At 41.2% G+C, this 10,799-nt stretch overlaps 1 protein-coding gene across 6 annotated transcripts in view; it reads right to left on the bottom strand.

Annotated features, from left to right (window-relative positions):
• POU6F2 (POU class 6 homeobox 2) overlaps positions 1-10,799 on the bottom strand; it is a 338,317-nt gene that overhangs the window by 203,765 nt on the left and 123,753 nt on the right. The window lies entirely within an intron of this gene.

Consider the following 10,799-nt stretch of genomic DNA (forward strand, 5'->3'; position numbering starts at 1 on the left):
GTATGTGAAGTAGGGCTTTATAAAAGAAAGATTTGCTTATTAACCTTAAAACAGTATTGTGTTAAAAAAGAAGAATTAGGAAAAAAAAAAAAGGGGGAAATGCAGTCAAGTGAATTTAATTACAATTCCTCCGCAATTGGTTCATCCTTGGCTAAAACATCAAAGGGTAGGGAAGTATTGCACATGCTCACAGTTAAAAGCCCACTGAAAACAATCTAAGAAGCAAAACAAAATGAATGTGACAATCAAAACAATGCAAGCAAAACAAGAGCATTAATGGAAGCTTAATGCAAAATGGATGCACTTTATTTTGCTGCTCATACTGGTTTTTCAGAATATGCCATGAACCATTGTAATTCAGCTGGGTCCTTCTAACAATTTTATTCAATAAACATTAAGCTCTGAAAATAATCTATTTGTCCTAATACACGTGTGTGTATTTATGTCTTCCCCACATCCTCTCTCTCTCCCTTCTTAAGTAAATCTATCCTCATATTGCCCCACGTGCAGAAATGAAAGTAGATTGACTCCTACACAAGAGGAAATACAATTTCCCTCCTTTCCCTGCTCTGAGTTAGTTTATACTTCAGCATCATTCTGAAGGATAAAGAAGGCAATAGAAATCTCTCTCTAAAAGCAGTTCCCTTCACTTTTGCATCTTGAAGCAAAATTTTACATCTGTGATTTATAGCAGTTTGTGTACCTAGTTGTAAAGCTGAGGAAAAGTGCTCAAACTGCACAACTGGTTGTTTTTAAACACAGATTTACTTTCTTTAAACCGTTCACTTCGAACACCTGAAGAATTTTCAGGTGAAAGCAGATTCTAGAAATTAATTGAGGGGGTCTTGTGACTGATCTTTTTTTTCCTAAGTCAATAATCTGAGAAGCAAGGAAAAGGTCTGAGCTGACAAACTCTCCTTTTCCTTTGGTATATCCAGCATTTTCCTCCAGTCTCTTTAAATCTAATGCTAAAATACAGCTGTAGCTGAGTTGGGAAAATATTTTCAGAATTGCACCACAAATCAATGGATTTTCAATATATGTGTGCTGGGTGCAGAGAAAGAGTATTTTGACCACACTGAGGAGGATCACATCTATCGCTGGCATAAAGAGGTGAAATCCACTTCACTTAATCCTTCCATGGCATGGAAAGCCTATAAAGAAATGAAATTCCTGTCAAAGAGCACTGCATTATCCACTGAACTTTTGTCAATGAAAAATTAGCATTTAGTATTAGGTGCAGCTTTGGGGAGAGTATCTGCAGTGTCCTTTTGCATGTAACAGATACACTCTGCTAGCAAACATGGACTCATCGAGCTGGGAGAAAAGGTGAGTCGGGAGACAGCTTGCAGTGGATTAAGGGTATGATGAATTGCATCTTCAGCTGCAGGCAGGAAGTATACAAACCTAAGCCTGAACTGGTCTTTGACCTATTTGCTATGGAACCAATAGGTAATCAGCCTAGACTGGAAGATAACTCCTTTTGAGGAATGCCAGCTTGTGGTGGAAACAGCCATGTGGGTAAGTCAGCCCTGAAGGTGTATCTGATGGGAGCAAATCAGATGGGTACCTGATACAGAATGGCCAAAGCACTTCTCCTCTTCAGCTCACAGATAAATTCTAGTTCCAAGGGTCCTGACTTACCACAAATTCAGTTGAAGGGACTCCCAAGGGATGGTTGAAATAGACTGGGTTTGGAGCTTAGCAGCAGAACTGCTAAATAGAAACAACAGCATGCTTTATATAAAAGCAGTGCAGTGCTAAAAATCTCAGTGTAAAGCCCCTTTTCCTGTTTGATTTCCTCATGTTTCTTTTCCTCATAACTTTCTTATTTTAAATAAACAAAAGTGGATTTTAAGGTAGAAGGCTACCCTGAGATTCTGCCAGGCTCCAAAAGCTCATAAAACACACAGGAATTTAGTAGCTACTTCTTTGGGCTGTGATACCATAACTTTCAAACAGAGTTTGCCTAGCCCCATACTAGCACGGAACTGGATTTTGGTGATAATCTGTCTCTGAAAATGGCAACTAGGAGGAAAAAGCAGTTCATTATTAGAGCGTATGTAGGTGTTCATAAGACCCTTAACAGATTTTAGAGTATAAAAGCAAAGAGGGTTTTCTCAGCATGCCCATGCACAAACTTGTTTCTAGTAAGGCTGGTGAGAAAAACTTCAACAGACATCAGTAGGAACCATATCAAACACTGCATCTTATAAACTCAGAAGCATACTTTACTACAGAAACACTTTCTTGACACAAATGTAGTCAGGAGATGACAAGGAAAACTATGCCTTTTTAAAGTTGTAAAGCAAAGCTGGTTAATAAAAATGTTTTCCTTGGGAAGACAGGGATCTAAATTTCTTTAAGTATGGTACAATCTGCATTTCCTTTGTACCAGCTCAGTTCTCCTTTCTATCCTTCTTAGTCTCCGTGCCCATACTGACAGTGAGAGTGGCAGCTCTTCGACAGGGAAGGCCACTAAAGCTTCTTACTATTATCAGTTGTCATGATGTGCAGCTACGTGACTTGTTTTTCCTACTTTCTCTCTGTTTCACACACACACACACACACACAAAAGAAAGAAAGAAAAGAAAAAACAAGAAATGGGGAAAAAAAAAAAAAAAGCCCACAAGGGAAGAGGAAGGATTCACAAACAAGTACTTGACACCTGAGGAAATTCTATTTTCTTATGGAGTTAATTCATTTTATTATTATTTCCATTCCTGTCTTCAGTAAGATAGCTCACCAGAGGACACTTGTGTCCCTGAGACACAAACACATGGCAAGCTTTGGAGAGGAAGGCACGCTATTTGGCAGGGCTGCCTCTGCCATGAGTAGAAGTGTAAGGATGCTAGAGGCAGCCCTTGCAAATGTTGAACCAGCCCTGATCTGAAGGGCAGAGAAGGATACCAGAAACTCTAGGACCAGCTCCTGTGACATGCTTACGTGGTGTCTGGCAAAACACTTGAGTTAGACATCTGGCTGCCACGACAATACATGTGCCACAAAAAAGTAAACGCAACAATGTGAAAGGAATATTCATAGACCAGAGTAACAGGAAAAAGCTTTTCTGCATATACTGGATTTTAAAATCACTTGAATCGTCCAGTAGATATTTGACATCAGACCTGTAAGACATGTGAGTAATAAGTACCTCTTGTCACATGAACAGGTAGGGAAAGTAAGAAAAGAAAGCCAGAAACACTTTGTCCAAAGTAGAGTTGTATTTGGGGTTTCATGACTACCGGTCCCCACGCTCCAACCACTAAACTTTGCATCCAATAGCTAAGGAAGCTCCATGCATGTAGCACTAATCTTGTCTTGGTGCTGGAAAGAAAAACAGATCAATACAGTATTCATAAGCTGATGTATGGCTGAAGTATTGATGCAATTTTTCTCATGTACATAAATGTCTTGCTATTTCTATTTTGTTTGCTTTTCTGTGTCTGCAAAATAAACGCTGTGTTTCTAATTGTTGTATACCCTGCTCTTTTCCATCCTCTAAGAAAAACAAAATGAAGAAAAGGCTTTAACAACAAGCTTCATGCTCATCAGTAGCATGATTTCTTCAGAATGTATGATTCAGTCCTGCCAGCCACTGAGTTACACTGTGTTTGTGAAATCTGGGAACACTTTGACATATTTTGGGCTTAATCAGTACCTGCCAGGAACAGCCCCCAAGACACTTTTCACTAATTTTTAGCATTCCCTAAATTGATAAGTTTCCTTTTTTTTTTTTTCTTCCTTTTTCTTTTTTCCTTCAGGAACGCTACAGCTTCTGGAAATAGCTCCATCTCTTTATTCTGTATCTGTACAGCACCTAGTGCCATGAAATCTGCTGTGTCAGGACTGGGATTACAAATTGCTAATACAATAGCCAGTCTTCCTGAAGATGACAAAAAGGAGTGGGCTAAGAACATACAATCATTTACCTATTAAAAAGAGAGTGAAAAAGTGGCATCCTCTTCTGCCATTTAATTCCCCAGCACTCCATAAACTAAATAAAAATGTTGCAAATTTCATTTGATCTAATTTATGATAAGGGATACTATAAAGCCTATAGCAGTCCATGTCTTCAGCATGGTATTAGTTTCACCTACTGATCCAAGTAGAAAATTTATGATTCTATACTGTTTTGTTTTTATTAAAAAAAAAAGTATCTACAAACAGATGAATTTCATCAAAAAATCCATTATCAGTAGAGAAAGGGTATAATATGTAACAGAACATTGGTTTTTAACTTTCTGAACAAAATTCCAGAAACAGAGGGAAGAAACCACCAGGCTTCCAAAAAGCAGGCAGTATCCTGACAGATTCTGCACTGGACTGAGACTGGGAGCACTAAGATCCAATTTAGGGACACAATGCATTCTCTCATCTTGCAAGTTAACTTCCCACAGTACTGTACCCTCATTCTCTAAGGTGCACATTCCTCTCCACCTTGTTTCAATGAAATAGTTCCATTACTTTCCCGCAGTGGGAGGAAAACCAGCCACTAAGCCTTGGCATTTCAGTGACATGGGGCTCCTGGTCCAGAGGTCACCTCCAGAAATCTTTAGCCCTCCTGAGCCTAGCACTAGCACTGAAAGAATTGCTCTCCCTGTTTCAGAGACTAGAATTCAGTGTCAGTGCAGGACTCATGCCCTAAAGTAACACATTCAGTTGTAACAGCCATCTTAGTCATTGGACACTTCACATAGGTTTATTTTTTACATTTCTTTCACTTAACCAAAGCAACCTCTGTCTGCTGGCAATCAAGAGGTGTCATGGTTACCTTCTGCACAAAGCTCGTCGCATCCTTGTCACACTATGACAGGTGTGGGACTAAGCACAAGAATACAATAAAGAAAAAAAGGAACCTTCTAGCTGGGTGTCCCTTGGGGAGCGCTCTGCAGGACCTGGTCCCTGTTACAGCTGGCAGTCAGCAGCACGCAGATAGCTCTGGGATGTAGCATGCATGACATCCAGGTCCAGCTACTAGTAACAGCAGAAAGAAGCCATTTGCAATACTAGCGGTGTCTCACAAGACCAGGCATGGTTCACACAATAATGAAACAGCAGGACCAGCGTCATCTCCATTCAAGAGCAAGTGCTGGATTCTTGAACCTGAGGTGGAGTAACTGTGGATATATGTACAAACTGGGAGATAAGAGAGAGAGCAGCCCTGCAGAAGGGGATCGGGCAGTTCTGGCTGACAGCAAATAAAATCTGAGTCAGCAGTGAGCCCTGGCAGCCCAAAGGGCCAACAGCACCCAAGGGTCGTGCATCAGGCCCACAGTGCCAGCCAAGCGAGGGAAAACTCCTCCTCTCAGTGTCTTGCTGTGCTCTGTGCTATGCAGCCTCACCTCGAGCACTGAGTGCAGTTTGGGTGCCACAATATAAGGAGGACATGAAACTATGAGAGAGCATCCAAAGGACGGCTGTGAAGATGGGGAAAGGTCTGGAGGGCAAGGTGTATGAAGGGGACGAAGCGAGGCTCATGGAGGCCTAACAGCTCCTCACAAGGGGAGCACAGGGGCGGCCCTGAGCTCTGCTCTCTGGTGACAGTGACAGGCCCCAAGGGAACGGTGTGGAACCGTACTTCACAAGGCTGTGAACATCTTTTTGGAGGAACAGCATGCTGTGGTTACTCATTGGGTTAAACGTTGCAACTTTAGCAGTAGTTACTCTGCCAGCAACATTAATAACCTGGTGTTACTGGTAGCCTTCCCCTCCAGAGGGGTTTCCATCAAAGGGACTGCACTGTTTCCATCAAACAGCACTAATATTAATCACTGAACAGGCTGGCTCCTGGGTATACATCAAAATATCCTTATGCAGGACATGAATTCACTCTTTTTGCCACGTGTGGAGACAAAGCTGCTGCCATTCCTACACAAAGTGACATCTGTGTCCCACAGACACCTTTTACAATACATACACCTGCTAACAGGTGTTTCAGTGTTTGCTTCCATTGCTCCACTCTTTATTATAGTCATCATGATACGTACCTTCTTCCCTTCCTTACCAGTGTTTTGGATTTATAAACACACTGGAAAATAATATGAAATTCTCAGATTTTTAGAAAGCATTGTAATGTAAATAATATAGAACTATAAAATCCAGGTGGATGTTATGCCCGTATGATATTGCAAGGTAAGACATATATTTATCATTCAGATCTTGCTGTGTTTCATACGAGCATCTCATTAACACACCTCACGTTGATTTTCTGGAACCTTTATTCCCTCTGATTAGCTAACTGATTCAGTGATTGCAGTCTCTCTGCTACAGCAACACTGTCCCCTTTGTCATTTTCTAAACTGCTACTAAAAGTTAAATTAGCACAGCATACAAGGAGCAGAGTATCTTCCTCTAAAAGTAGGTCTGAATTGATAAGCTTTCATAATGCTTTTGTAGAAAAAAACACTAAGGGTGTTATCCTAAAAGTGAAGGTCTTGGCTTCCCAAAGCAACACATTTTCTACACTAAGAAGTCTCAATTGGAAACACTTCAATAGCATTACAATTTTATGTAGAGAAAAGATATTTTACGATTTTTTTTACAGAGGATTTTATGGATCCCTCTGAGCCTTGCTCAGTTCAGCTCGATCCAGAGACACTTGAGAATCAAAAAAACAACTGCAGCAAAATGAGTGCTGAGTAGCTGCCAGCTCTAGCTCTGCAGGCACTTTTACATGGGCTTTCTTTTATCCTGGAATTGATACGGCTGATGGAGAAATTGGAGGGTGGTAAGGGGGCAGCAGCCCCCATTACAATTGCTCTCACCTCACATGACACAAGTAGCTGCAATTTCTCTCTTCCTTGCCCATATGAAACCCACACTGCCATGGGCACTGTGGTTTCTGCTCTGGTTACTGAAATTGCTCATGTCACTAAGGAATGGGCACCCAAAAATATTTCTGAAGTCAAGAACCTATGGTATTCACTGCAAGAGAAGTGTGGCACATAGATAATTAAAAGTTCACCAGCCCTATCAACCCGTCTATATTTCACCATGTCAATAGAGTTAAAGATCCATTGTAGGAAGAACAATACAAGTGAGAAATACAGCTGAGGCCATTAAGCACAAAATTTCTAAAATAGTCTTGGCAGATCATCATGGCTTTATCTTATACACTCTGTCATCTCAAGTTTTTCAGGCTTTCACTTGAAGGATTAAGACTTTCTCCTGAGACATGTCAGGCCAGGCTCCCATGAATTCCAATTGCCATGCTAGGGACTGGATGGGACTTGGGATAATTTATTATGAAGCTGGCTTCACAGGTCTTTGATAATTTATTATAGATCTCTCAACCCTGCTTAAAGAGCTGTCCTTGATCAGCCAATTGTCTACGTTAAGGGAGGAAAACTCAATCCGAGACTGCATAAGTAAGCCATAATAAGAACTAAACACTTCATGGGCACAAAGAGATAAAGATAGCATGGAAACCTCAGTCAGCTGGCTGCGCTGTTTAAAATGTCTCCAGCGACTACAATGCATCACTCTAAGAGCAAATAAGATATTTAGTTCAAATTCCCTGTGAACACAATAATGAAAGCGATCACATAATATTAATGTGAAGATTAAATGTACTTTTTAAACTAGCTCCTCATTTAAAATTAAGTCCCATTATTCTAGTAAATAGGAACAATTTCAGGGCTAAGTGTGCCATCGTGTGAAGCATAGAAGAAGTTGATTGACACAAGTTTTGAGCAGTCTTTGGACAGAAATGCCGCTTGCTGATCATTAAAAAATGAAAAGAGAAATGCTGCAAATATAGGCTTATATTTTTAAGAAAGAGATTTGGGGATTTTGTATTTAAAAATAAATAATTATATAAAACCTTTGGTGCTTTGGATCCTAGAAGTTAAAAAGTAACTGTATTCCTTAATTTCGACTTTCCAAAGGGTAAAGGAGCGTGAAGTAAACATGAAGAACCTTTTACTTTTCTATAAAAATAGAAAAAAAAAAATCTTGGATTTTACTTGCATTGACTGACAAAATTAGAGAAATAGATTCTGAGTTTTCTCTAATAATGCAGCAAGAAATTGATTCAGGGAGATATCTGTGTAGTCTACTCACCCTAAATTGGGCTGTCTTAATTTTTCATGGTAAAAAAGCTTCTTACCAAAAAGACCTGCAACACTGCATCTTACAAACTGATCTTGAAGTCCTTCCTCTAAGTGAAAGCAGACCCTCTAAAACTAAAGGCACTATTCAGTGGATCCACTCTGAAGGATCTGAAATTCATCTCGTAATTTCAAATCACTCAAGCCCAGCTGCTGAAGAACTCACATGGAAGGTACTCCAACCACTGAGTAGAAAGACAACACAAAGCCTTCGTGCACATGCTTTCTGTTGGTATCACAGGTTAGTACTGCAGCGCTGTTTGGCATTTACACACTTTTTATTCTGCATCAGAGCTCTGTACAAAACCATTGTCCTGCTGTAGGACTTTTGGATCACTTTAACAAGAGAGAAGGGGGCACATGTGTGATGGGAGGGGTGAAAGATGCACTTGTACAAAAAGGCATGTTGCACTGCTGCTCTCTGGGTGGGGTGATCTTTCCTGACGGAGTTCAAAGCACTGGCCACTGCTATCTCTTTGAAGATGCAGCAGCTGCGTTCTGGTCATTTCCCAAGTCATACAGGTTGCCAGTTGTGTTATGCAATTACATCTCCCTCCTGACATCCCAGCTGTCGGTAGGGTTCTTTAACCCTTGAAATGAGCTTTTAGTGCTCATACTGAGACTTCAGACATATGAGCCTGCAGGGAATTGTCATGATGGGCAATTAGCTTTAGGCTGCAGCATAAGGTAATCTTTTCCAAGCATTTCACATTTCCAGTTCAGATGCATACACCATTGATAAACTAGTGTCATGACAAAGGTGTGGAGAAGGTGGATCAGCTCTGTCACAGTGTCCCACAGAGCTTCACACTGCGAGAGTGCAATTATTGTGCACAGGTATTTTTGCTCCTTCCCTACTGGGGGAATGTCTTTCTTCTAATAATCTTGGAAAAACTCATATTCCACTCAGAAGAAACCTGTCTGCTTCTGTAATGTTGCCAGAAGTGCAAGTAGCAGCATAACTCTTTTCTGACTCTCCCCCATGTGACTAGGTTACCGTGTACACAGAAGTTTTTCCTTCCTTGCTCCCTCCTCACATCTTCTCCAGGCCTATGAATTAAAGCAAGGCACTGTGGAGGTGTGATAGCTTGCCTCAGAGTCCCCAGGCTGCATATAGTGCAGCAAATCTCGCCGCTGTGGCTGCCACAGGCAACAACAATCCACCTGCAATATCTACACCCAGCTTGGGTGGAAAGCTTTTATTATACAACCATAGCATTGCAAGAAAAAAAAAAAAAAAAGATAAAAACAAAAAACAAACAAACAGAAAACACAGCTCCTCCTTGCTCTCCCAAAAACACAAAGTGTACGGAAACCTTTTGCTGGTGACCCTATCACCATGCCCCCATCCTCCCAGAAATTCTTCTCACCGAGCCTGCCTGCCTCACCACCATCAAGCTGTCAGGTAGTTCCAATCTCCAACACACCACAAAGATTCCAGCAAACCAAATAGACATCCAAAAGGCAAACAGCTGGAGGAGTAAGGGGGAGAAATGGCTGCATGCAAAGCAGGTAAAAACACCTGTCATGACACCATGAATGCTGCAGAAACAGGGGCTGGCTGTGTTGTGACCGCGAGTGAGCAGTGAGCTATGACTTTCACAGACCTGAGTTCCTCCCTCTTATCATGATACTTTAGAAAACATTATCAGGCTTGCAATCAGCCTAAAAGCAAAGCGCAGGTCGTAGGTCAGATCAGAGAGCTACACACCACTGAGGACAAGTCTCCACTGCAAACATTCTGGAGCAATTTGCTCAGATATTTCAGGCAATTGTTAGATGCTTGTTTCCAGCACGTAGGGCAATTATTCCAGCTAGCTGAGGATTTCATAATGTAAAATCTTTGCAATTCTGACACAACAACAAAAGGCCAACAGCTAAACTACGGATGGAAAGCGAGAACTCAATAAAAATGATTCCTGAAATGCAGACTATTTTCAAGGGATATTAGCAGAAAACCTCTTAATTGCTGCCTTTATTGGTATTTTTCCCCTATGAACCACAGCCACCACGTGACGGGAGGCAATACCCTACGTAGGCCAGCTATGCTATGCACCAGAAGGCATTGCCCTCATTCTACTTTCCTGATACATTTCCATGCTTGAAAGTCAATAGCACTCTGTATTGCACTCTTTGTGCTTACTCGCTAGTAAAAGCTGCCTGTGGCTGATCTGGACCAGCCCATCCATACGCTGACCAGGCTCATAGCATTGGAAGAACATTTTTTTCTTTATTGCACTGGCACTTTGAAGAAACCCAATACCCCAAACCAGGATTTGCCCTGTGGAGGGGATGGCTGTGCACTCACATGTTTCTTACAATGAAGAGGTTAAAGCTCTGCTGGTGGTTTCTGGAATGAGGAGTATTGTCAGCAAAAATAATAAAAAAAAAAATTATGTTAGAAGCAGATGGAGCGAATAATTTCCCAACCTTTGCTACATAAACACAGAGTCTAAAGGCTTCAGGCGACTTTTACCCCGGACTCTGTTTTTGTCAGATCAATGACAAGTCACGTTAACAGCGGTGTTTAATTCTATCAATATGTGACCAATTGTGTTAGATTGTTTGGCCATTGATTTCACTTAGTGCTACAGTCGAGCTTTGAAAGGAACTGCTTTCCCCTGCATTACCTCACACAGTGACAAATGCCTAGCGCCGACTTTCTGTCCAGTATGCACAGAAGCCTTA

The sequence above is a fragment of the Phasianus colchicus genome, chromosome 6 (genome assembly GCF_987193195.1).
Source record: "Phasianus colchicus chromosome 6, bPhaCol1.hap1.1, whole genome shotgun sequence".
NCBI classification, from domain to species: Eukaryota; Metazoa; Chordata; class Aves; order Galliformes; family Phasianidae; genus Phasianus; species Phasianus colchicus.